The sequence below is a fragment of the Anomaloglossus baeobatrachus genome, chromosome 6 (assembly GCF_048569485.1).
Source record: "Anomaloglossus baeobatrachus isolate aAnoBae1 chromosome 6, aAnoBae1.hap1, whole genome shotgun sequence".
NCBI classification, from domain to species: Eukaryota; Metazoa; Chordata; class Amphibia; order Anura; family Aromobatidae; genus Anomaloglossus; species Anomaloglossus baeobatrachus.
The window spans coordinates 538310219-538335086 of NC_134358.1; the positions used below are offsets into that span (position 1 = coordinate 538310219).

Below are 24868 nucleotides of genomic sequence, written 5' to 3' on the forward strand. Positions count from 1 at the left end.
CCCGGCAATGTGCGCTATTAAAATATAATGAGCTCATGTTCTATTCCAGAACACGGCCAGATCTTCCCTCTTGTGCGATTTCCACCGTCGGAAGTTGACTTTTGAACTTGTTATCCCGAATTGTAGAGCTGCTAAAATATTTACATATTTAGCTAAAAGTGGCTCTCCACAGCTCGCCACGTGCGGAGAGGTTACGGAATACCCACCGAGCCGCATCCAGCGTGATCTATTAGTATAACCCAATGAAGAGCATGAAGAACAAGCCTAGATGGCACTGGAAGCCTGGTATTACAGGGTCTCGGAGGTCTGACGCACAGAGTAGATGATTGCTCAGACCCCCAACAATCCTCAGAGGTCCTACATTCCCGGGAATGATGTAGCCGTGTGCCTGGGTGACCACCGATCCATTCTATACCCATAGCTCGCCAGTGACATGAATATATTTTGACACACCTGGCAAATATTTATTGGGGACTCTGAAGGGGTTATCCCCCATTCTACGTGACCACGCAACCCCTCTTTTACCATTCCTGCAGATTGTTAGATCAGGAGGAGCACTGTTTTAGAGCAACAACACTAAAGTATGGTGGTAACTATCCTTTATCTAGCCTTAGCCATTTGTTTGGGTATGAGAGGGGTCTTTACCCCCAAAATATTTGGCCTGGATTCACCTCTGCAGTCTGGGCTTCCATGACTACTTGTGATGCTCCGAAAGTCAACTGTGTCCCACTGAATCCTCTAAATGGAAGAGTCCATGAATCGAGGTTGCATTGGCATATAGAAAGATTTCATGATTATAATATACCGTAATATTTATTCACTTATATAGCGCTTTTAATTCCACAGCGCTTTACATACATCAGCAACACTGTCCCCATTGGGGCTCACAATCTAAGGTTCCTATCAGTATGTCTTTGGAGTGTGGGAGGAAACCGGAGAACCCGGAGGAGACCCACGCAAACACGGGGAGAACATACAAACTCCTTGCAGATGGTGTCCATGGTATGATTTGAGCCCAGGACCTGTCTTCTTCTTTTAGAAAAACCTTAAGTGATGGGCATGTGGTAGGCACTGTATCTGGGAGTATGCAGCAGGCACTGTGAGTGGTTATCACACAGGTTTTGGCTCAAAAATCGCTGTGTGTCATGGCGGCATCAGACGCTATTCACACTCCAGACTGACACTCCACACTGTGGATTTTCTGGTGCTTCTGAGTTGCACAGACAGGCTCGGGCATCCAGCAGCTGTGTGTTCGTTAGTGATTGGTCTAGCAGGAGTTAATCTCTAGGATGTGGGAGACCTATCATGATCACTCCCACCTTTTTAAGATGGTGGAAACTGTATTCCCATGCTGACTATAGCTTTCACTACACCGGTCCATGTATTGTTGTTATCCAGTAGCTGGTAATTTACTGCGTGCTGCTTGGTATGCTTTAGTTACCCTCTCGTCATCTGTTATTTTCCTCCCTGATCTTCCTGCCCTGCTGTCATGGTTAGCACTTATGTTGGATATCCGCTGCACTGTATATAGGGTTGTATCTAGCATTTATGTTCTGTATGTTACTGCACTCTATATGGCGGATGTGGTTTGCACTTATGTTGGGTATGTGGCTGCACTGTATATGGGGTTGTGTCTAGCATTTGTGTTGTGTATGTTACTGCACTCTACACCATGTGCAGAATTATTAGGCAAGTTGTATTTTAGAGGATTTTTTTTATTATTGATCAGCAACTCAGTCAACCCAAAAGACTCATAAATATAAAAGCTTAATATTTTTGGAAGTTGGAGTGTTTTTTTTTAGATTTGGCTATCTTAGGAGGATATCTGTTTGTGCAGGTAACTATTACTGTGCAGAATTATTAGGTAACTTAATAAAAACAAATATATTCCCATCTCACTTGTTTATTTTCACCAGGTAAACCAATATAACTGCACAAAATTAGAAATAAACATTTCTGACATGCAAAAACAAAACCCAAAAAATAGTGACCAATATAGCCACCTTTCTTTCTGATGACACTCAGCAGCCGACCATCCATAGATTCTGTCGTTGCTTGATCTGTTTACGATCAACATTGCGTGCAGCAGCCACCACAGCCTCCAGACACTGCTCCGAGAGGTGTACTGTTTTTCCTCCCTGTAGATCTTACATTTTATGAGGGACCAAAGGTTCTCTATGGGGTTCAGATCAGGTGAACAAGGGGGCTATGTCATTATTTTTTCATCTTTTAGACCTTTACTGGCCAGCCACGCTGTGGAGTAGTTGGATGCATGTGATGGAGCATTGTCCTGCATGAAAATCATGTTTTTCTTGAATGATACCGACTTCTTCCTGTACCACTGCTTGAAGAAGTTGTCTTCCAGAAACTGGCAGTAGGTCTGGGAGTTGACCTTCACTCCATCCTCAACCCGAAAAGGTCCCACAAGTTGATCTTTGATGATCCCAGCCCATACCAGTACTCCACCTCCACCTTGCTGGCGTCTGAGTCGGAGTGGAGCTCTCTGCCCTTTACTGATCCAGCCTCTGGCCCATCAAGAGTCACTCTCATTTCATCAGTCCATACCAGTCCCTATCTCCACCTTGCTGGCGTCTGAGTCGGAGTGGAGCTCTCTGCCCTTTACTGATCCAGCCTCTGGCCCATCCATCTGCCCATCAAGAGTCACTCATTTCATCAGTCCATAAAACCTTTGAAAAATCAGTCTTAAGATATTTTTTGGCCCAGTCTTGACGTTTTATCTTATGTTTCTTGTTCAGAGGAGGTGGTTTTTCGGCCTTCCTTACCTTGGCCATGTCCCTGAGTATGGCACACCTTGTGCTTTTTGATACTCCAGTAACGTTGCAGCTCTGAAATATGGCCAAACTGGTGGCAAATGGCATCTTGGCAGCTTCACGCTTCATTCTCCTCAATTCATGGGCAGTTATTTTGCGCCTTTTTTGCCCAACACGCTTCTTGCGACCCTGTTGGCTATTTGCCATGAAACGCTTGATTGTTCGGTGATCACGCTTCAAAAGTTTGGCAATTTCAAGACTGCTGCGTTCCTCTGCAAGACATCTCACAATTGTGGACTTTTTAGAGCCCGTCAAATCTCTCTTCTGACCCATTTTTCCAAAGGAAAGGAAGTTGCCTAATAACTAAGCACCCCTTATATAGGGTGTTGATGTCATTACACCGCACCCCTCCTCATTACAGAGATGCACATCACCGGATTTACTTAATTGGTAGTTGGCTCTCAGCCTATACAGCTTGGAGTAGGACAACATGTATAACAAGTATCATGTGACCAAAATACTCATTTGCCTAATAATTCTGCACACAGTGTATAAGGCAGATGTGGTTTCCACTTCTGTTGGGTATGTAGCTGCACTGTATATGGGTTATATTTAGCATTATATGTTGTGTGTGTTTCTGCACTCTTTATGGGGTTGTGGTCTGCACTGTATATGGAAGGATATTTAGCTGTGACTACTTATCTAAACGTTACTCATCCACCACCACAATTGAACATAGAATCCATAAGCATAACTGAATACATATTTAATAGTCCTCTTGGTCGTGTGTGTTCCCCACGCGTTTCACGCCGCACTGCTCTAGTCCTCTGACTCCAGCACAGACCAGCAGTCACTGGCACATCGCTTGCGGTTCGGCAGCCATATAGTGTCCCGGGGTTCGTCTTCCATCAGTTAGTTACCTTCTTGTGATTAATGAGGCAAGAGACACAACAGACATTTCACGCTGTGAGGAAGTTAATGACGGCCTCATTATGTGGACAGGAGCAGGGCATTATCTGCTCGGCGTCTTCTGCTCTGGATCTGTGTGTAACCTTTATCCCGCCGGCTGTAATCTTTACTGACACGTTGGCAGTCAGATTGGTTGGTGCGGCAATTATTATCCTATTCAGCGTGTCTGTCGTTGGCGTCGCCGGCTGATCAAACACCTGTTGGCAGGATGTCATTAGATTATATATTGGGAGAATAGCTCCGGAATCACAAATAAAGAACATCTCATCAGTTACATATCCTCCTTATTAAAAATCAGTGTTTTCCTTCAACAGATTAAAATCCTACCTGTATTTTCACAGCAGAAATTTGTGGTTGTACCCAAAGATTTCTATGTTTTCTGCCTGGATGATTAGTTTTGCATGCCTACTGCAAATATGCATCAGATTTATGGCATTGATTTTCTTTCAAATCACACATTAGCTCTAGCTGCAATCAATTTGACCCCTGAAGAAGCCACAGTTGGCGAAACGTGTGGCACTGTGCACGCTCTCCTTCTAGATTATTTTCCTTGGTGATCTCACTTCGTATTTTGGTATTATTGGGTATTTTGGCTGGATCCCAATACAGTTTGTGATTGTCATGACACATACCACTGTGTGCGTTCCTCTATTTTTGTGTTGCATCATGTGCTTTTAATTGATTTAATGTATGTTATTGCTTTGGGCATTGACTATTTTAACTTTGTAGCTATTTTGTGAGTCTGGGACCTGCAGTACCATGAGACTCATTAGGTCGTGTCTGACTATTCACATACCTCCACCCATGGGTGTGTCATAAATTATAATGGCGGCACGGTGGCTCAGTGGTTAGCACTGCAGCCTTGCAGCGCTGGGGTCCTGGGTTCAAGTCCCACTCAGGACACCATCTGCAAGGAGTTTGTATGTTCTCCCCGTGTTTGCGTGAGTTTCCTCCGGGTTCTCTGGTTTCCTCCCACAATTCAAAAATATACTGATAGGGACCTTAGATTGTGAGCCCCAATGGGGACAGTGTTGCTGATGTATGCAAAGCGCTGTGGAATTAATAGCGCTATATAAATGAATAAATATTATAAGATTAATGGTGTCTGTTTGTTTGTCATTTGGTCAGTGTGTGAAGGTTACATATTTTCTTTCTATTTTATGTATTCATAGTGTAAGGTGGTGAGTCTGGGACCTGTAATACTACAAGACTCAATAGGGCATCTCTGCCTATTGACATACCTCCACCCATGGGTATATGTTATAATGGGGTCTGTTTGTTTGACACATGGTCAGTGTGTGGATGTTAGATATTTTCTTTCTATTTTATGTATCAATCGTGTAAGATGGTGAGTCTGGGACCTGTTGTACTACGAGACTCAATAGGTCGTGTTTGGCTATTCACATACCTCCATCCAACGGTGGGTCTCATATGTTATAATGTGGTCTGTTTGTTTGACACATGGACAGTGTGTGGAGGTTAGATATTTTCTTTCTTTTTTATGTATCGATCATGTAAGATGGTGAGTCTTAGACCTATAGTACTACGAGACTCAATAAGTAGTGTGTGGCTATTCACATACCTCCATCCATGGGTGTGCCTCATATGTTATAATGGTGTCTGTTTGACAGATGGTCAGTGTGTGGAGGGTCAGATATATTTTTTCTATTTTATGTATTGATACCTATAGTACTACAAGACTCATTAGATTGTGTATGGCTATTCACATACCTCCACCCATGGATGTGTCTCATAAGTTATAATGGTGTCTGTTTGTTTGACACATGGTCAGTGTGTGGAGGTTGGTATGCCTCTGGAAAGAATCCCTAAGAGAGCAATGATTTGTTTGCCCTGACCGGAAATGGACTCTACCCAAGGGCTTATGTTACATTACTGGAGAGCCAGTTTATGTGTATGAAATAAACTTGCTGGACTCTTAAAATAAAGGGGTTCCTGATTTTACTGCAAACTTAATTGAGTGATTCCCCAGAATCGGTTCTTACACCACATAGTTCACAAACCATCTGCTCTGTTATTTTCTTATCAATTTGAGGACCCCTCCAATCTCCAGGGTTTTGGCACATTTTCAGCTGCAACGTGGCTACAAAGTGAAGATTTATCCAATATATACTTTTATGGCAGACAGAACCCATCCATTATAAAGGGGGATGCACAATCTGCAATGAGATTTTTCAACAAGGTCAGATGTTATCTGTGAGATCGGTCTGATTGGTCATAAATCTGCATATATAAACCCAACCTGGTGCTTGCGTGCACAGATGTCTGACCAATCAGATCTCACAGATACTGATGACCGTGGTCTGAGCTGACCCTTTACACCTCAAGATATTTTGGTTATCATCTCTTCTGGTTGTCCTATAAAAATCATCTTGTTTATTATGAAATTGTCTTTTTGCTATCTTTTAGGCCCCCTTCACACGTCCGTGAAAAACACGCACGTGTGTTACGGGCCGTTTTTCGGGTCCGTGTCCCGTTTTTGTGTCCGTTTTTATGGTCCGTGTGGCACCTGTGTGAATTGCGTATGCTAGCCGTGTTTGTGTGTAGAACGTCCGTGTGTGCGTGTGGAATTAACGTGTATGTGTACGTGGAATGTCCGTGTGGAATGTCCGTGTGGAATGTCCGTGTGTGTGATGCACAATGTCGTTTATAAATGACGGCTGACAGCAGACAGAGTTGCGCGATGAGAATGAACTCGGGTGAACTTCACCCGACTTTATCCTCATACCGCGGGTCTGTCTGTGTCGAGTACTGATTAGCGGTCAGTGGTCACCTGTGAAGGATTCACCGGTGACCGCTAATCCCCCGAGTGTCTGAAGTTTCCCCCCCTCTCTCATACTCACCGTTCCTCGATCCCCGGCGCGGCGCTGCACGGCATTCACACTGCTGCGGCGGCTTTTACTATTTTGAAAAAGCCGGCCGCTCATTAAACAATCTCCTATTCCCTGCTTTCCCCGCCCACCGGCGCCTATGATTGGTTGCAGTGAGACACGCCCCCACACTGAGTGACAGGTGCCTCACTGCACCCAATCACAGCAGCCGGTGGGCGTGTCTATACTGTGTAGTGAAATAAATAAATAATTAAAAAAAAACGGCGTGCGGTCCCCCCCAATTTTAATGCCAGCCAGATAAAGCCATACGGCTGAAGGCTGGTATTCTCAGGATGGGGAGCTCCACGTTATGGGGAGCCCCCCACCCTAACAATATCAGTCAGCAGCCGCCCAGAATTGCCGCATACATTATATGCGACAGTTCTGGGGCTGTACCCGGCTCTTCCCGATTTGCCCTGGTGCTTTGGCAAATCGGGGTAATAAGGAGTTATTGGCAGCCCATAGCTGCCACTAAATCCTAGATTAATCATGTCAGGCGTCTCCCCGAGATACCTTCCATGATTAATCTGTAAATTACAGTAAATAAACACACACACCAGAACAAATCCTTTATTAGAAATAAAAAACACACACATATACCCTGGTTCACCACTTTAATCAGCCCGAAAAAGCCCTCCATGTCCGCCGGAATCCAGGATGCTCCAGCGTCGCATCCAGCGCTGCTGCATGGAGGTGACCGGAGCTGCAGCAGACACAGCCGCTCCGGTCACTTCCACGCAGCAAATGAGGTGAGTAGCGCGATCAGCTGAGCTGTCACTGAGGTTACCCGCTGTCACTGGATCCAGTGACAGCGGGTAACCTCAGTGACAGCAGCTGATCGCGCGGCTGTCTTCATTAGCTGCGTGGAGGTGACAGGAGCGGCTGTGTCTGCTGCAGCTCCGGTCACCTCCATGCAGCAGAGCTGGATGCGACGCTGGACCATCCTGGATGACGCCGGACATGGAGGGCTTTTTGGGGCTTATTAAAGTGGTGAACCAGGGTATATGTGTATGTTTTTTATTTCTAATAAAGGATTTTTTCGGGCGTGTGTGTTTATTTACTGTAATTTACAGATTAATCATGGAAGGAATCTCGGGGAGACGCCTGACATGATTAATCTAGGATTTAGTGGCAGCTATGGGCTGCCATTAACTCCTTATTACCCCGATTTGCCAAAGCACCAGGGCAAATCGGGAAGAGCCGGGTACAGCCCCAGAACTGTCGCATATAATGTATGCGGCAATTCTGGGCGGCTGCTGACTGATATTGTTAGGGTGGGGGGCTCCCCATAACGTGGAGCTCCCCATCCTGAGAATACCAGCCTTCAGCCGTATGGCTTTATCTGGCTGGCATTAAAATTGGGGGGGGACCGCACGCCGTTTTTTTTTAATTATTTATTTATTTATTTTACTGCACAGTATAGACACGCCCACCGGCTGCTGTGATTGGGTGCAGTGAGGCACCTGTCACTCAGTGTGGGGGCGTGTCTCACTGTAACCAATCATAGGTGCCGGTGGGCGGGGAAAGCAGGGAATAGGAGATTGTTTAATGAGCAGCCGGCTTTTTCAAAATAGTAAAAGCCGCCGGAGCAGTGTGAATGCCGTGCAGCGCCGCGCCGGGGATCGGGGAACGGTAAGTATGAGAGAGGGGGGGAAACTGACTGACAGACTGAGAGAGGGACAGACAGACAGAGGGACCGATCGACGGACTCAGGGAGATTGACCGACATACACAGAAATAGAAAGAATAGCCGACATCACGAGAAATAAAAACACCAAACGGACACGGACTATAGGTAGATGCATACGTGTTTACTAACGTGTGTGCACATACCCATAGACTTTCATTGTGTCCACGTGTGCGTGCTCCGTGCAGATAACGGACATGCATCCGTGCCAAACGCAAACACATACGGATCACGGACACGCACACACGGACATAATGAAATAACGCACGTGTGACCACAATCATAGATTAACATTGGTGCACGTTTGGCCGTGTCTCCGGTATATACGGAAACGGACCAAACACGCACGTGTATCACGGACGTGTGAAGGGGGCCTTAGATGTAGTTTTCGCTCAGCACTCATTGTTAGATTATTTTTTTTTTTTTTTTATGTATGTCAGATCAGTTTCCTGGCAGATGAGATAGATCTTAATCAGATTAGATGGCCATTTGCACCCACCAATTTAAATTGATACTGGGCTGGTTGGACGTAAATTGGCCCAATATGTGTATATTATTAAACACAACAATCAAAGCAGTCCTAAAGAGTATCTATTTTTATTTTTATTTAATTATTGAGTAGTCTTTGCAAACTTAAGACTCTTTGTAATTTCCTTACATTATTTTACTTCCTTCTCTTCCAAACAGCATGTTGAAAGTGCTGTTTTAAGTGCCTAAGTCATGCTTCTTTGCAAGATGCTTTGAACTGCTGATTTAGCAAACACTATTTCCAAACACTCTTGGTCTGTGAGCTTCTCTTCTCCCCTCTCACTTGCTCAATCAGTGAGAGTGTTTGTAAATATGTCACGCAGAGTAGGAGAAGTTTGTAGACACTGCATGACACATGCTTTCAGACCAACGGGTGTCTGACACCCTACAAAAAAAATACCCAAAACAAACAACAGTGGGCCCTGCTGTTAGGGAGCGGGGTGAACTTGCCTTAAGCTGTTACCTGATCTCCCTAGCGTCCCTATATGGGGTGTTTCAGCTTCTCGCCAAGCCGGATATCTTATACCTCACTAGTCCTGCAACCACCCTGGCTAGTAACATGGCTGGCGGGAGACCTTAGTCCCACCGCTGCACTAATAAACACTGAAGGCAAGGAAAGACAGACAGGGGGTAAACAGAACGATACAAACACCAAAATCCACAGCTGCAAGCAGACTCCAACACAACATATGAATCAACACAGAACAGTACCTCAGCAGCTCCTTCCACCAAGATGGCCAGAGTACAATGAGTTCTATCAACAGCAAAGGTAGCTGGGTAAAGGCACTACTTAAAGGAGAAGGGCGTGGTAACTAAGCAGCTGCACCTGACATGGACTACTGGAAAGCTGCTAGCAACAAAACTGACATTAACTGTTTCAGCACCAAAGGAAGAAACACATTAAATATAAATAATCTCCCAACAAAAAGAGACTCAGGCCCAGAACCTGTCACAGGTCTGACAAAATAGTGTTTGAGTACAGATTCTAGCTAGAGCAGCAGTTCAAAGCAGCTTTTAAAAGAGCACAATCTAAGCAGTTAAAATAACACTTTCAGCGTGGTGTTTGAGTGAGAAGGAAGCAAAATAAATGAATATACTGTATTAGAAAGATTCATAGTTTTACAAAGGCTAATCAATAATTGAATAATAAACAAAAGTTTATATTTTCTTTAAATGACAAGTTCAGCTTTTCCACATCTGTCTATTTTGAGTCCAGCGCTTATGATTATGACTTATTTTTCCCTAAAAGTAATGGTGCTGAATACGTTATTATACCATTCCTGTTTCCAGGGGAAGAAACGAAGAGCGCTCTCTGATGTAAGGTGACAGGCAGAGCGGGGCTGCCGCACTTACGCGCGTCTCTGCAGACCTGGTGTTAAGAGAGGAACGTGTTCAAGTGTATATAGACATAGAATAAAATCAGTGCGGGCTCGGTGCATCGTCAGGAGCTGTTCACGCAGTGTTCTCCGAGGCTCGCTCATATATTGATGTCTCGTTAAATATGGTTTCATTAACATAGTGCGGCGTAAATGCAAGTGACACATGTCCTGGGAGCTTTATTACAAGTGCGGTTCATTTTACTGCTGTGCGGTGGCGAGGCTGGCGCAGGTGTAGCTGGCGGGTGGGCACCCGGGAGCTTCATGCCCGCTGTCACAGGCTGCCCAGAAGCAGAGTATCTATTGCAGGTGCGGTGATGGGAAATATTGGTGACAGTTGTATAGATGAGAGCGCTGCGACTCCTCGGATTAGAGAGCCACCTGCTACAGCAATTATCTATCTGTGCCCTGAGTATATAGATATAATACAGCAGGAAGAGACCTGCAGCGGGATTGTAGGGATTGTACTGGAGCTAGAGCTGCCGACACCACAGAAGAAGGAATATTCCCTAATATTCTTACACAATGCTCTTCTTCTCCGTACAGAATACATTAACACTTGATGATAAGAGAAGTATCAGAGAATGTAGGAAGAGACGGACTGGTTATATTCAGATACAGAAGAGTTAATTTGTCATGATAAGTGAGCACTTCCATGCTTGAGTGCTCGGTACTCGTAACTAGTGATGAGCGGGCACTACCATGCTCAGGTGCTCAGTACTCGTAACTAGGGATGAGCGGGCACTACCATGCTCGGGTGCTCAGTACTAGTAACTAGGGATGAGCGGGCACTACCATGCTCGGGTGCTCAGTACTCGTAACTAGTGATGAGCGGGCACTACCATGCTCGGGTGCTCAGTACTCGTAACTAGTGATGAGCGGGCACTACTATGCTCGGGTGCTCAGTACTCGTAACTAGTGATGAGCGAGCACTACCATGCTCAGGTGCTCAGTACTCGTAACTAGTGATGAGTGGGCACTACCATGCTCGGGTGCTCAGTACTCGTAACTAGTGATGAGCGGGCACTACCATGCTCCAGTGCTTGGTACTTGTAACTAGTGATGAGCGGGCACTACCATGCTCGGGTGCTCTGTACTCGTAACTAGTGATGAGCGGGCACTGCCATGCTCCAGTGCTCAGTACTCGTAACTAGTGATGAGCGGACACTACCATGCTCCAGTGCTCAGTACTCGTAACTAGTGATGAGTGGGCACTACCATGCTCGGGTGCTCAGTACTCGTAACTAGTGATGAGCGGGCACTACCATGCTCGGGTGCTCAGTACTCGTAACTAGTGATGAGCGGGCACTACCATGCTCGGGTGCTCAGTACTCGTAACTAGTGATGAGCGGGCACTACCATGCTCAGGTGCTCAGTACTCGTAACTAGTGATGAGTGGGCACTACCATGCTCGGGTGCTCAGTACTCGTAACTAGTGATGAGCGGGCACTACCATGCTCGGGTGCTCAGTACTCGTAACTAGTGATGAGCGGGCACTACCATGCTCGGGTGCTCAGTACTCGTAACTAGTGATGAGTGGGCACTACCATGCTCGGGTGCTCAGTACTCGTAACTAGTGATGAGTGGGCACTACCATGCTCGGGTGCTCAGTACTCGTAACTAGTGATGAGCGGGCACTACCATGCTCGGGTGCTCAGTACTCGTAACTAGTGATGAGCGGGCACTACCATGCTCCAGTGCTTGGTACTCGTAACTAGTGATGAGTGGGCACTACCATGCTCGGGTGCTCAGTACTCGTAACTAGTGATGAGCGGGCACTACCATGCTCGGGTGCTCAGTACTCGTAACTAGTGATGAGCGGGCACTACCATGCTCGGGTGCTCAGTACTCGTAACTAGTGATGAGTGGGCACTACCATGCTCGGGTGCTCAGTACTCGTAACTAGTGATGAGTGGGCACTACCATGCTCCAGTGCTTGGTACTTGTAACTAGTGATGAGTGGGCACTACCATGCTCGGGTGCTCATCAGCCTTTGGAAACACTTTGAGTGGGAGATGAGTCAGGTTTGATGGTCATTATATCCCCTCAGGGATAATGTTGTAAGTGCAATTTTAATAGATTAAAGCTGAGTCCGTTCTTCATCCTCCAGTTCAGTTTGCGTTTATTGTTAACTAATAATTCTTTGCTATAAAATATTTTAAATTAGAAAAAGAAAGGGGTGATCCTCAGGGTTCTTGTTTATGATGGGGTGTATATACCTTGTTTCCCCAAAATTATTTTTGGCTCCAAAAGATGCGCTAGGCCTTATTTTCAGGGGCTGTTTTATATTTTATATTGGCATTAGTGATTGGGTCACTCTTTAATGAAACTGAATATTCACTTCTTTCTCTGCCCAAAATCCAGCCCACCCCTCTGCTGGTGTCAGTGATTGGAACTTTTGTGAATAAAAAAATGAATATTCACTCCCTTCTCGGCATACCCCTCCACCAGCATTAGTGATTCACTCTACAGTGGTATTACTGCCCGAGGATCACAGCACTGGCCGACAGCTCTTCTGACCTGATTGTGTCAGCATGTATTTCTATTCACGCTCAGGTGAGGAGAGCCACCGGCCAGTGCATGTGTCGCGGGCGGGGAGGAGGGTGTCAGCACACCGCGCTCACCCCTTCTGCTCGGGTCCGGCAGTTGCTCCTGGTGGCTCGAGCCGTGGGCCGGATCCCGGGGTGTCTCGAGCGACACTCCTCGCCCGTGAGTGAAAGGGGGTGTTTGTTGGGTGTGGGGATTGTTATAGTTCGTGACGCCACCCACGGTTGTGGTGATTGCACCACCGCTGCTCAGTGTGGGGGTCCCGGGGATGGTGATGCGGAGTAGCCAGGTGTTGTGTTGCCCCTCCGTGGGTAGGGGTTGGTGATCCCGGGGCCCGGTGATGAGATGTGAAGTGTAGGGCCTGGAGGGCGCAGGGACGCGGGGGCAGCGCTGTGCCTTGCGGCACTATGGTACTCACTCAGCCTGACACGGACACAGTTTGTACGGTAAACCAACGGCTGGTAGGACGGTCCCACAGACGGCTGCACCTGCACTCCCGGTAGGTGACGGTGACTTCTCTCTTCCTTGCACCTGTTTGACTGATGGTAGCGGTGGATTCCCTCCGGTTACCCGCTCCCCGACTGCAATCTGGGCCGGAGGAGCTCTACACTTTGCCCGCAGGCGCTGGCCCTGGGGAAACTGGTGCCTTGGCGGTGGCGGTGTCTCCCCGTTAATGGTCGGGCTGTTGCCGTCAATCGGGACTTTGTTGCTGGGGGATCTGCGTCCCCTTCGCTGACGGATTCGGCAAATTGGGCGACTCCTAGCCTTGCCGGGGTCCGAGAGGCCCCTGCCCTGGTGCTGACTGTCCTTCGGAACACTGCTCCAGACCACCGGGCACACAGCCAACGGGGTCCTTCCAGGAACTTCCGAACTGTCCCACTCCGGACAGTCACCGCCGTCGCTGACCTTGCTGTTCTAGCCCTACACACAGCTGGGCTCTCAGGCTTCTCCTTCTCTCTGCTCTGTCACCACTTCTTGCTTTCCTCCTGTTCCACTTTCCTTTCCTTCACTTTCACTTCTTGTTGTTTACTCTAGCCCCTGCCTGGGCTACTCTGCTTCTTTACTCAAGCCCTGCCTGGGCTAATCTGCTCTTCACTCGTTCATGTCCCTGACTCGACTCTAACTGCCTGGTTTACTTCCTGCCTCCAGAGTTGTGAGCTCCTTGGTGGGCGGAGCCAACCGCCTGGCCCACCCCCTGGTGTGCATCACAGACTCCTGGAGGGAGGCAACAAGGATTTCTGGTTAGCAGGTGTGCCTACCTGGAGTGTGGGGTGTAGTGGTGTTGTTATCTGTGTCCCCTGGCTTGCCCAGGGCGACACATTCCCCCTTAGCAAAATGCAGACCGTCCGCGGGCTGCCGTCCTACACCGGTTTTATTTTTCTGTAAAAGGGGATAACAAGGGTTAAACATAACATAAGCATTTTCAATCAACTCTTCCCAAGACGGGAGGCACATTTTACTTTAAACGTTGCAACGGTGTACGGTCACGGTTTCCGCTCTCTCCCACCCAAGCAACCTGGCCCTGATGCTGCCCCTAAAACCCAGGCAGCACCCCTTGACCCACAGTCCAGCACAAGTCACCCGAGCGGGATCTGTCCTTCCCTCCAGAGGGTAGCCACCGGTCCCTTTGGTGGCTGGGCCCTGGCCTGCTCTGCTCAGGGCCTCCCTCCAACCTGCCTCTCCGGAGGCGGCATTGCGGAAACGGTAACGGTACCCAACATATTTACAAGCCACTAACGTTTGTGGTTGCCCTGCAGAGTTCACGGGCTTGTCCATGGATAGTTCCCATGCATTTTAAACGGTCCCCACGGGGACAACGGTGCCGGCTCCTGCCGGTTGCAAATCACTGCAGCAAATCAGGTAACAAACTCGGGTAATCATCTTTCATCATTGCAGAATTTCCAAACATCAAACAAATAACTCAGTGGTGGTCCCAACGGGGGACGGTGCAACGGGCATCCGCTGCCCTACTGGGTGTTTTCGTCCTCCTCACCCGGCTCGGGGCGGAAGGACACGGCCACCAGCCCCTCCAGTGCATGGCAAGCACGGCGCGGAAGGGCCGCCCGATACCCGTTGCCTCCGGTTCGGGGAATATAAGTGGCCTCCATGCCGGACAGGGCAACGACCTCCTCCTCTTCTTCCGACACAGGCGCAGTGTCAGGCCCGGAGTCGCTATCTTCTGCCCCTGCCGCAGTCACAGAGGGAGGCGCACCCGATGGGCCAGGTGCGGTGCAGCACGCGAGTGCGTAGGACGGAGGTAACACAGGAGCCAGGGGCAGACCGGGCCCGTCAGCCGCAGCGACCGGTCCCTCGGGGACACAGGGGCGTGGGTCATTCTCCAGCTCCTCCATCACAGCCTCCACTCCATACACTCGGGCCACAGCAACTAGCGCTTCCACCTCCGCGGCCCACTGCTCCATCAACCCGTCAATCTGACTCCGATAGTGGCGGCAGATCCCCGCCGCCCGGGCCCTCAGCCATGCCGCTGTTCCGGACACCGGCTCGGTAGTCTCTGCCGGACTAGGTGTAGCGGACATTTCCCATTAGGGTCAACGGACCGGGGGAGTCCCAGTGTGTTTGTTGCGACGCCACACTTACATGCGTCCAGCCGCCATCGCGTCCCCCTTAGCTCTTTCCGGCCCCTCCTCTCTCGGGGCGGGGTTTTGGCCTTCGCGCTTCTACTGCTCGAGAAGACGCTCGAGCGGGAACTTTTCGCGCCAAAGATGGCGGCTTCTGAAATTTTTCTGCCGGATGTCTCCGGCGGTAACAAGGCGCACCTCTACCTGACGGCAGAGCGGTAAGATCCTGTTCGTGACGCCAAGTTGTCGCGGGCGGGGAGGAGGGTGTCAGCACACCGCGCTCACCCCTTCTGCTCGGGTCCGGCAGTTGCTCCTGGTGGCTCGAGCTGCGGGCCGGATCCCGGGGTGTCTCGAGCGACACTCCTCGCCCGTGAGTGAAAAGGGGGTGTTTGTTGGGATTATAGTTCGTGACGCCACCCACGGTTGTGGTGATTGGGTGTGGGGATTGTTATAGTTCGTGACGCCACCCACGGTTGTGGTGATTGCACCACCGCTGCTCAGTGTGGGGGTCCCGGGGATGGTGATGCGGAGCAGCCAGGTGTTGTGTTGCCCCTCCGTGGGTAGGGGTTGGTGATCCCGGGGCCCGGTGATGAGATGTGAAGTGTAGGGCCTGGAGGGCGCAGGGACACGGGGGCAGCGCTGTGCCTTGCGGCACTATGGTACTCACTCAGCCTGACACGGACACAGTTTGTACGGTAAACCAACGGCTGGTAGGACGGTCCCACAGACGGCTGCACCTGCACTCCCGGTAGGTGACGGTGACTTCTCTCTTCCTTGCACCTGTTTGACTGATGGTAGCGGTGGATTCCCTCCGGTTACCCGCTCCCCGACTGCAATCTGGGCCGGAGGAGCTCTACACTTTGCCCGCAGGCGCTGGCCCTGGGGAAACTGGTGCCTTGGCGGTGGCGGTGTCTCCCCGTTAATGGTCGGGCTGTTGCCGTCAATCGGGACTTTGTTGCTGGGGGATCTGCGTCCCCTTCGCTGACGGATTCGGCAAATTGGGCGACTCCTAGCCTTGCCGGGGTCCGAGAGCCCCCTGCCCTGGTGCTGACTGTCCTTCGGAACACTGCTCCAGACCACCGGGCACACAGCCAACGGGGTCCTTCCAGGAACTTCCGAACTGTCCCACTCCGGACAGTCACTGCCGTCGCTGACCTTGCTGTTCTAGCCCTACACACAGCTGGGCTCTCAGGCTTCTCCTTCTCTCTGCTCTGTCACCACTTCTTGCTTTCCTCCTGTTCCACTTTCCTTTCCTTCACTTTCACTTCTTGTTGTTTACTCTAGCCCCTGCCTGGGCTACTCTGCTTCTTTACTCAAGCCCTGCCTGGGCTAATCTGCTCTTCACTCGTTCATGTCCCTGACTCGACTCTAACTGCCTGGTTTACTTCCTGCCTCCAGAGTTGTGAGCTCCTTGGTGGGCGGAGCCAACCGCCTGGCCCACCCCCTGGTGTGCATCACAGACTCCTGGAGGGAGGCAACAAGGATTTCTGGTTAGCAGGTGTGCCTACCTGGAGTGTGGGGTGTAGTGGTGTTGTTATCTGTGTCCCCTGGCTTGCCCAGGGCGACACACATGCATTGTGCTGCGATCCTTGGGCAGTAATACAGCTGTAGAGTGAATCACTGATGCCAGTGGAGGGGTATGCCGGAAAGGGGGTGAATATTCATTTTTTCTATAACAAAAGTTCCAATCACTGACACTGGCAGAAGGTGGTCAGGTGAAGGGGGTGAATATTCATTTTTTTCTATAACGAAAGTTCCGATCACTGACGCTGGCAGAAGGTGGTCAGTTGAAGGGGGTGAATATTAATTTTTTTCTATAACGAAAGTTCCAATCACTGACGCTGGCAGAAGGTGGTCAGGTGAAGGGGGTGAATATTAATTTTTTTCATTGACAGACATCCAATCACATCCCAGCATCAGAAGGCGGGATTATGGGCAGGAACAGTGGAGAATATTCATTCCATTAACTAGCTGGCATGTGACTATAAACTCTAGGACTTACAGCAACATAACGGGGCAACGTATACCGATAAAAGTTACATGCCCAAGCCTTATTTCAGGATACTATTAGTATGATGATCTACAATGAGGGCTTATTTTTTGAGTAAGGCTTATACTTTATGCATGCTCCATAAAGGCACAAAAATCCTGCTAGGGCTTATTTTTGGGGTACGTCTTCTTTTCGGGGAAATAGGTGCCCTCCACATTGTTTGCTCCAGGTTAAGGAAAAGAAAAGCTACAAGCTACTGCTAATATTCGTAAATTGATTTCCCATCTAAGGAGTCGGGATTTGCAATAAGTTTAGGATCATAAGGGGGTCCAATTACTGGGGCTCCCACGAATTCAGAGATTTAGGGGGAAGCCGTGCTGGTGGAGCATCCGGTCGGCGGGGGATAGAAGGATACTGCAGTTAAAAGTCAAACACTTGGTGTAATATTCCCTTGTGGCCGCCACTGATTAGGCCCCAGCAGTTGTGTGTGGCACAACTCACATTATTGATATGCGTGACCGCAAGTCAGTGATGGCGCCTGACAGAAGCACGGAGCAAAGGAAGACTGGACCATAGAATATGGAAGAGGAGCCACGGCCCATTCTGCCTTTGCTTCCAGCTTCTGGCAGGTGCCACCAATGACTAGGCCCTTCCGATCATGCATATTCCAGCGGGAGGTTCTGCAGCAGCTGAGAAAGTATATAATGTATGTGTTAGAGTAGTTGAGGTATGTAGTATGACGTTCTGCAGCAACTGAGGTGTGTAATATGCTGTTCTACAGCAACTCAGATGTATTAGGATGTTCTTCATCAGTTAAATCATGTTAAGAAGTTCTGCAGAAGCTGAGGTGTTTCTTATGAACTTCTGCAGCAGCTGAGGTGTTAATTATGCTGTCTACAGCAACTCAGGTGTATTATGAGGTTCTGCAGAAGTTAAATCTTATGAGGTCTGCAGCAGCTGAGGTGTATTATGAAGTTCTGCAGCAGCTGAGTTGTTTTATGATGTTTTGCAGCAGCTGAGTTGTTTTATGATGTTCTGCAGCAGCTGAGGTGCGTATTATGAAGTCCTGCAGCAGCTGAGGTGTTTTATGAAGTCCTGCAGCAGCTGAGGTGTTTTATGAAGTTCTGCAGCAGCTGAGGTGTGTATTATGAAGTCCTGCAGCAGCTGAGGTGTTTTATGATGTTCTGCAGCAGCTGAGGTGTGTATTATGAAGTTTTGCAGCAGCCGAGTTGTTTTATGATGTTTTGCAGCAGCTGAGGTGCGTATTATGAAGTTCTGCAGCAGCCGAGTTGTTTTATGATGTTTTGCAGCAGCTGAGGTGTGTATTATGAAGTTCTGCAGCAGCTGAGGTGTTTTATGAAGTTCTGCAGCAGCTGAGGTGTGTATTATGAAGTCCTGCAGCAGCTGACATGTGTATTATGAGATTCTGCAGCAGCTGAGGTGTGTATTATGCTTTTCTACAGGAAGTTAGGTGTATTATGATGTTCTGCAGCAGTTGAATCTTGTTATGTGTTTCTGCAGCAGCTGAGATGTATGTTATGGAGCAGCTGAGGTGTGTATTATGAGCTTCTGCAGCAGCTGAGGTGTGTATTATGATGTTCTGCAGCAGCTTAGGTGTGTATTATGATGTTCTGCAGCAGCTGAGATGTATGTTATGGAGCAGCTGAGGTGTGTATTATGATGTTCTGCAGCAGCTGAGGTGTGTATTATGAGCTTCTGCAGCAGCTGAGGTGTGTATTATGAGCTTCTGCAGCAGCTGAGGTGTGTATTATGAGCTTCTGCAGCAGCTGAGGTGTGTATTATGAGCTTCTGCAGCAGCTGAGGTGTGTATTATGATGTTTTGCAGCAGCTGAGGTGTGGTATGATATGTTCTGCAGCAGCTGAGGTGTATTATGAGGATCTGAAGCAGCTTTTAGTAAATTGGTGGCTGATGTAGAAGCATTGTATGGCAGAATGTCTCGTCGGGCAGAGATGAGTAGCGCCCATCTGCAGCCGCTTATCTCTGGAACGCTGCACTATGTCTCAGAGCATCACTCGTCAGATCTTGTTTTTAGAAAGACCCTAAGTGTTTCTTTATATTACACCTATATACTGTCATTCCACCGCGCTCCCCGCGCCGCAGCCCGACCTCTCCGCTGCGCCTGGAAGATTTGTCATAAAACAAGCGCTCCACGATGATTCATATCCCGCTTCCTCTTTCTTCTTCCTCGGCTCCTGCTGCGGTTTGTCAGTGACGGTGGAATTATTCTTGGAGGATTTACTGTTATTTTTAGCTTTTTATTCCATGGGAGACATCAGTAATATACAGTCGTGTTGTTCTAGCCTCTGTATAGGGTTATTTATAAAGAGAGGTGTATACAGCATGTGACAGCTCCACCGCAGGATCATCTGCCCTCAGGGTACCAGGCATGGAAATTTATTGGGCATCTATATATAGACAGACTTGGATGTAGTTACTTATATAATGTTGTGTATATGAAGTATATACAATGCCTTGAAAAAAGTATTCATACCCCAAGAAACTTTCCACCACACCCACAAACTTAAATGTATTTTATTGGGATTTTATATGATCTACCAACATTAAGTAGCAAGTATTTGTGACGTGTAAAGGAAATGATACAGGGATTTCTAAATATTTACAAAATATCTGAAAAAATTGTGTTGTGCATTTGTATTCAGCCCCCCTGAGTCAATACTTTGTAGGATCACCTTTTGCTGCAGTTACTGCTGCAAGTCTCTACCAGATTTGTACATCTGGAGGCTGAAATGTTTGCCCATTCTTCGTTGCAAAAATACCGTATTTTTCAGTTTATAAGACGCAGCCGAAATTTAGAGAAAAATAAAAGGTAAAAAAGGGGATCATCTTACAATCCAGTGGTGTTGTTTCGGGGAGGGGCAGCAACGGTGGTGGAGCGGGGGTCACAGGAGGCAGGGGCGGTGGTGGAGCAAGTCGATGCTGCGCGCGGTGTGGTCGGCAGGTGTCCCAGATGCTGGGAATTAGGCAACTTCCAGAGACACTCGGCGGTGCAGGCTTCAAAAAAATGGCGCTCGGAGTCAGCTCATGCGGAGATTGGCTCAATGACAAGCCAAGATCTCCTCTGCTCATGCGCCACCTCCAGGCACCATTTGGTGATCTTACAAAGTATTGATTAAGGGGGCTTAATACTTATGCAGGTCACAATTTTCAGATTTATCATTTTAAAATATTTAGAAAACCATGTATCACTTCCTTTACACTTCACAGATACTTGCTTCTTTATGTTGCTATATCACATAAAATCCCAACAAATGACATAAAAGTTTGTGAATGAAAACTTCCCGAGATATGAAAACTTTTTCAAGGCATTGTAAATCTATAGAGGTAGACAGATGAATAAATTTAGGAATTTTTTGTGAGATGGATAAATATATGGACGGACAGAGTGAAAGACCTCGGCAGTGTCGGAAATGTTTCCTTCACCACGATCCTGGCAGGTAACTTGCTAATAGTCAGGGCTGGGAGTTGTAATTACGGCATCTGGGAGCCCTCTGTGTGCGGTGACCCTGAGAAGAGCCTGAATATATCACTTTCATACAAGAATGATATTGATCCTAATAGAAACATCAATACCTTCTTGGACCTGCAGAATAAATATCATGCTTGGCTTACACTGATACCAATTTCACAGAAGAAAAGAGAACAAAAACGGCAACATATTACTGCAGTTGCCAGTCACAAAACATTACATGAATAGTGGAAACGGGCAAACTTAGTCCATACTGGTGCCATCAGGGAATAATAGCATCCTCTGGGGGCCCATTGATCAAGGATCCTCTAGGAGCAAACCAACAAGGATCCTCTACGGGTCCTCTGAGCAATGATCCTCTACGGGTCCACTGAGCAATGATCCTCTACGGGTCCACTGAGAAAGGATCCTCTATGGGTCCACTGTGCACTGATCCTCTACGGGTCCACTGCGCAGTGATCCACTACGGGTCCACTGAGCAAAGATCCTCTGTGGGTCCACTGACCAAGGATCCTCTAGGGGTCCACTGACAAAGGATCGTCTACAGGTTCACTGACCAAGGATGCTCTAGTGGTCCATCGACCAAGGATCCTCTAGAGATGCACCGACCAAGAATGATCTAGTGATCCACCAACCAAGGATGCTTTAGAGGTCCGCCAATCAAGGATACACTATGGGTCCAGCAACCAAGGATCTTCTATGGGTCCACCGACCAAGGATCCTCTACGGGTCTACCGACCAAGGATCCTCTACGGGTCCACCGACCAAGGATCCTCTACGGGTCCACCGACCAAGGATCCTCTACGGATCCACTGACCAAGGATCCTCTACGGGTCCACCGACCAAGGTTACTCTACGGGTTCACCGACCAAGGTTTCTCTACGGGTTTACTGACCAAGGATCCTCTATGGGTTCACCGACCAAGGTTTCTCTACTGGTTCACCGACCAAGGTTTCTCTACGGGTTCACCGACCAAGGTTACTCTACGGGTTCACCGACCAAGGTTACTCTACGGGTCCACCGACCAAGGATCCTCTACGGGTCCACCGACCAAGGATCCTCTACGGGTCCACCGACCAAGGATCCTCTACGGGTCCACCGACCAAGGATCCTCTACGGGTCCACCGACCAAGGTTACTCTACGGGTTCACCGACCAAGGATCCTGTATGGGTTCACCGACCAAGGTTTTTCTACTGGTTCACCGACCAAGGTTACTCTACGGGTTCACCGACCAAGGTTACTCTACGGGTTCACCGACCAAGGTTACTCTACGGGTTCACCGACCAAAGATCCTGTAGGGAGGGGTCCACCGACCAAGGATCCCCTGAGACCCAGGCTCCAATCAAGACCAAATGTCATGCTCACAGTTCCTATTCTGTGAGTGGATGCTACTACACTCACTAGCAGCCTCTTTGTTTTCTTCCTGCAACTGCTAGCTGTCTGCACCTGCTGCCTTTTACCTGACTCTTATGGAATTTTGCTTCTTTGTTTTGCCGGCTAATTTTTGGCATGTTTATATGGGCCAATGTCCGGGAACATTTATTTGTCTATTATCGATCCATTTAAATGAGCCTTAGAGCATGTGTCATCAATAAAAGGACATATTGTTTAAAGGGGTTGTCCACTACTAGGACAACCCCTACTGATTCCACATGTTTCCCCCAAATAAAATAAAAAAGCCTATACTCACCTCCCATACCGGCGCTGTTCCAGCAGTGTCGGGGTTTGCATTCCTGGGGTTAACATGATGTGACATCAGGCGATCCCTGCTTCCAATCAGTGCCTGATTCCATCTCTCCGTCTTTGGACTAAACAAGTTAATCAACAAAAAGTGAGTGGCAGCGGCATTGCTCACTTCCTGTTAATTAACTTGTTTGGTCCAAAGGCGGGGAGACGGAACCTGGTACTGATTGGAAGCAGGGATCGCCTGATGTCACAACGTCATGTGAGTCCCAGGTATGCAAACCGCGGGGCTCGCGTGATGATATGGCGAGCCCCAGCACCGCTAGAAATGTGTTACAGGAAGTATTATGTGGAATCAGAAGGGGATTGTTCTAGTAGTAGACAAACCCTTTAAGCATTAAGTCTCCTGTTATCTACTGTATATAGACGTGTTATCAGTCATTGTGCAGGAGAAGCAGGAGGAGGTAAGCTGTGACGTCACCTATTGTGAATGGTGGATCCTGTGTTATCTGCTGTATATAGAGATGTTATCAGTCATTGTAGATGAGGAGGAGGAGGTGAGCTGTGACATCATCTATTGTGAATGGTGTATCCTGTGTTATCTACTCTATATAGAGGTGTTACCTGTCATTGTAGAGGAGAGGGAGGAGGTGAGTTGTGACATCACTTATTGTGAGTGGTGGATCTTGTCTTATCTACTGTTTATAGAGGTGGTATCCATTATTGAACAGAAGGAGGAGAAGGTGAGCTCTTAATGTTCAATTAAAATATAATCCCCAAGTGCAGAGGAACAAGGGGCATAGCTGCTGGAGTAGGAGTCAGAAGCAAGCCCAAAGTCCCCATACAGTGCCAACTACTGAGCCACCATACAGTGCTAACTACTGAGCCACCCTACAGTGCTAACCACTGAGCCACCCTACAGTGCTAACCGCTGAGCCACCCTACAGTGCTAACCGCTGAGCCACTCTACAGTGCTAACCACTGAGGCCCCATACAGTGCTAACCACTGAGGCCCCATACAGTTCTAACCGCTGAGGCACCATACAGTGCTTAACCACTGAGGCACCATACAGTGCTAACCGCTGAGGCCCCATGCAGTGATAACCACTGAGGCACCATACAGTGCTAACCACTGAGGCACCATACAGTGCTAACCGCTGAGGAACCATACAGTGCTAACCGCTAAGGCACCATACAGTGCTAACCGCTGAGGCACCATACAGTGCTAACCGCTGAGGCCCCATACAGTGCTAACCACTGAGGCCCCATGCAGTGCTGACCACTGAGGCCCCATGCAGTGCTAACCGCTGAGGAACCATACAGTGCTAACCGCTAAGGCACCATACAGTGCTAACCACTGAGGCACCATACAGTGCTAACCACTGAGGCACCATACAGTGCTAACCGCTGAGGAACCATACAGTGCTAACCGCTGAGGCACCATACAGTGCTAACCACTGAGGCCCCATGCAGTGATAACCACTGAGGCCCCATACAGTGCTAACCACTGAGGCACCATACAGTGATAACCACTGAGGCACCATACAGTGCTAACCACTGAGGCCCCATACAGTGCTAACCACTGAGGCCCCATACAGTGCTAACCACTGAGGCACCATGCCACTCAGCCAGACCTTGTAAGCATAATATGTCTCACACTTTAAACCAAAAGCTAAAACAAAATTTTAATGAAGTATTAGATTCCTATAAAACTAATAGACTGAGAAAATATAAAATGCCTAAAACTGTTGAAAAATAGCGATAGATTGCATTAATCATATTATACTATTAGCCGATAGGAAAATATCCTCAGTAATTCTACTCTTTGTGTGTTGTGTTTTGCAGCAAGGCATAAAGTAATTTATCCATTTAACGCTTTTCTTCCCCTAATTTCACCACGTTAATGCCTGTGCGTATAAACAATCACACTGACCGCAAACGTATCACCGTGAAGCCGAGCGAGAAATAAAATAACAGAAAACCTCGTCCTAAGCACCGAGCACAACATCATGTTTGATTTTCTCGCCGGCCGAGGTATTGTTATTTCATCAGTCTCATTTTTCTCCCTGTGGAAAATGTACTGTAGATGCAAAGCAAAGCGGACTTTAATCAGAGCAGGAATCAAATCACTAGTGGGAAATACACACGGCCATTCATCTGGAAACAAGATATCTGCTCCGCGTATGAATGGACTGCCTGGTCACATAGAAATCTCCGATATTAGTCCGGGCGGCAGGAGTGCGATGGACGCAGCAGCCGCAGATACAGCTTATTGAAAGACTCAGCATAATGGTTAATAAAAGAGGATTTTCAAAGGTGGAAAAAAATGGTCTTATTGTT

At 48.2% G+C, this 24868-nt stretch overlaps 1 protein-coding gene across 1 annotated transcript in view; it reads left to right on the forward strand.

Moving 5' to 3' along the window:
• ST8SIA6 (ST8 alpha-N-acetyl-neuraminide alpha-2,8-sialyltransferase 6) overlaps positions 1 to 24868 on the forward strand; it is a 149033-nt gene that overhangs the window by 40109 nt on the left and 84056 nt on the right. The window lies entirely within an intron of this gene.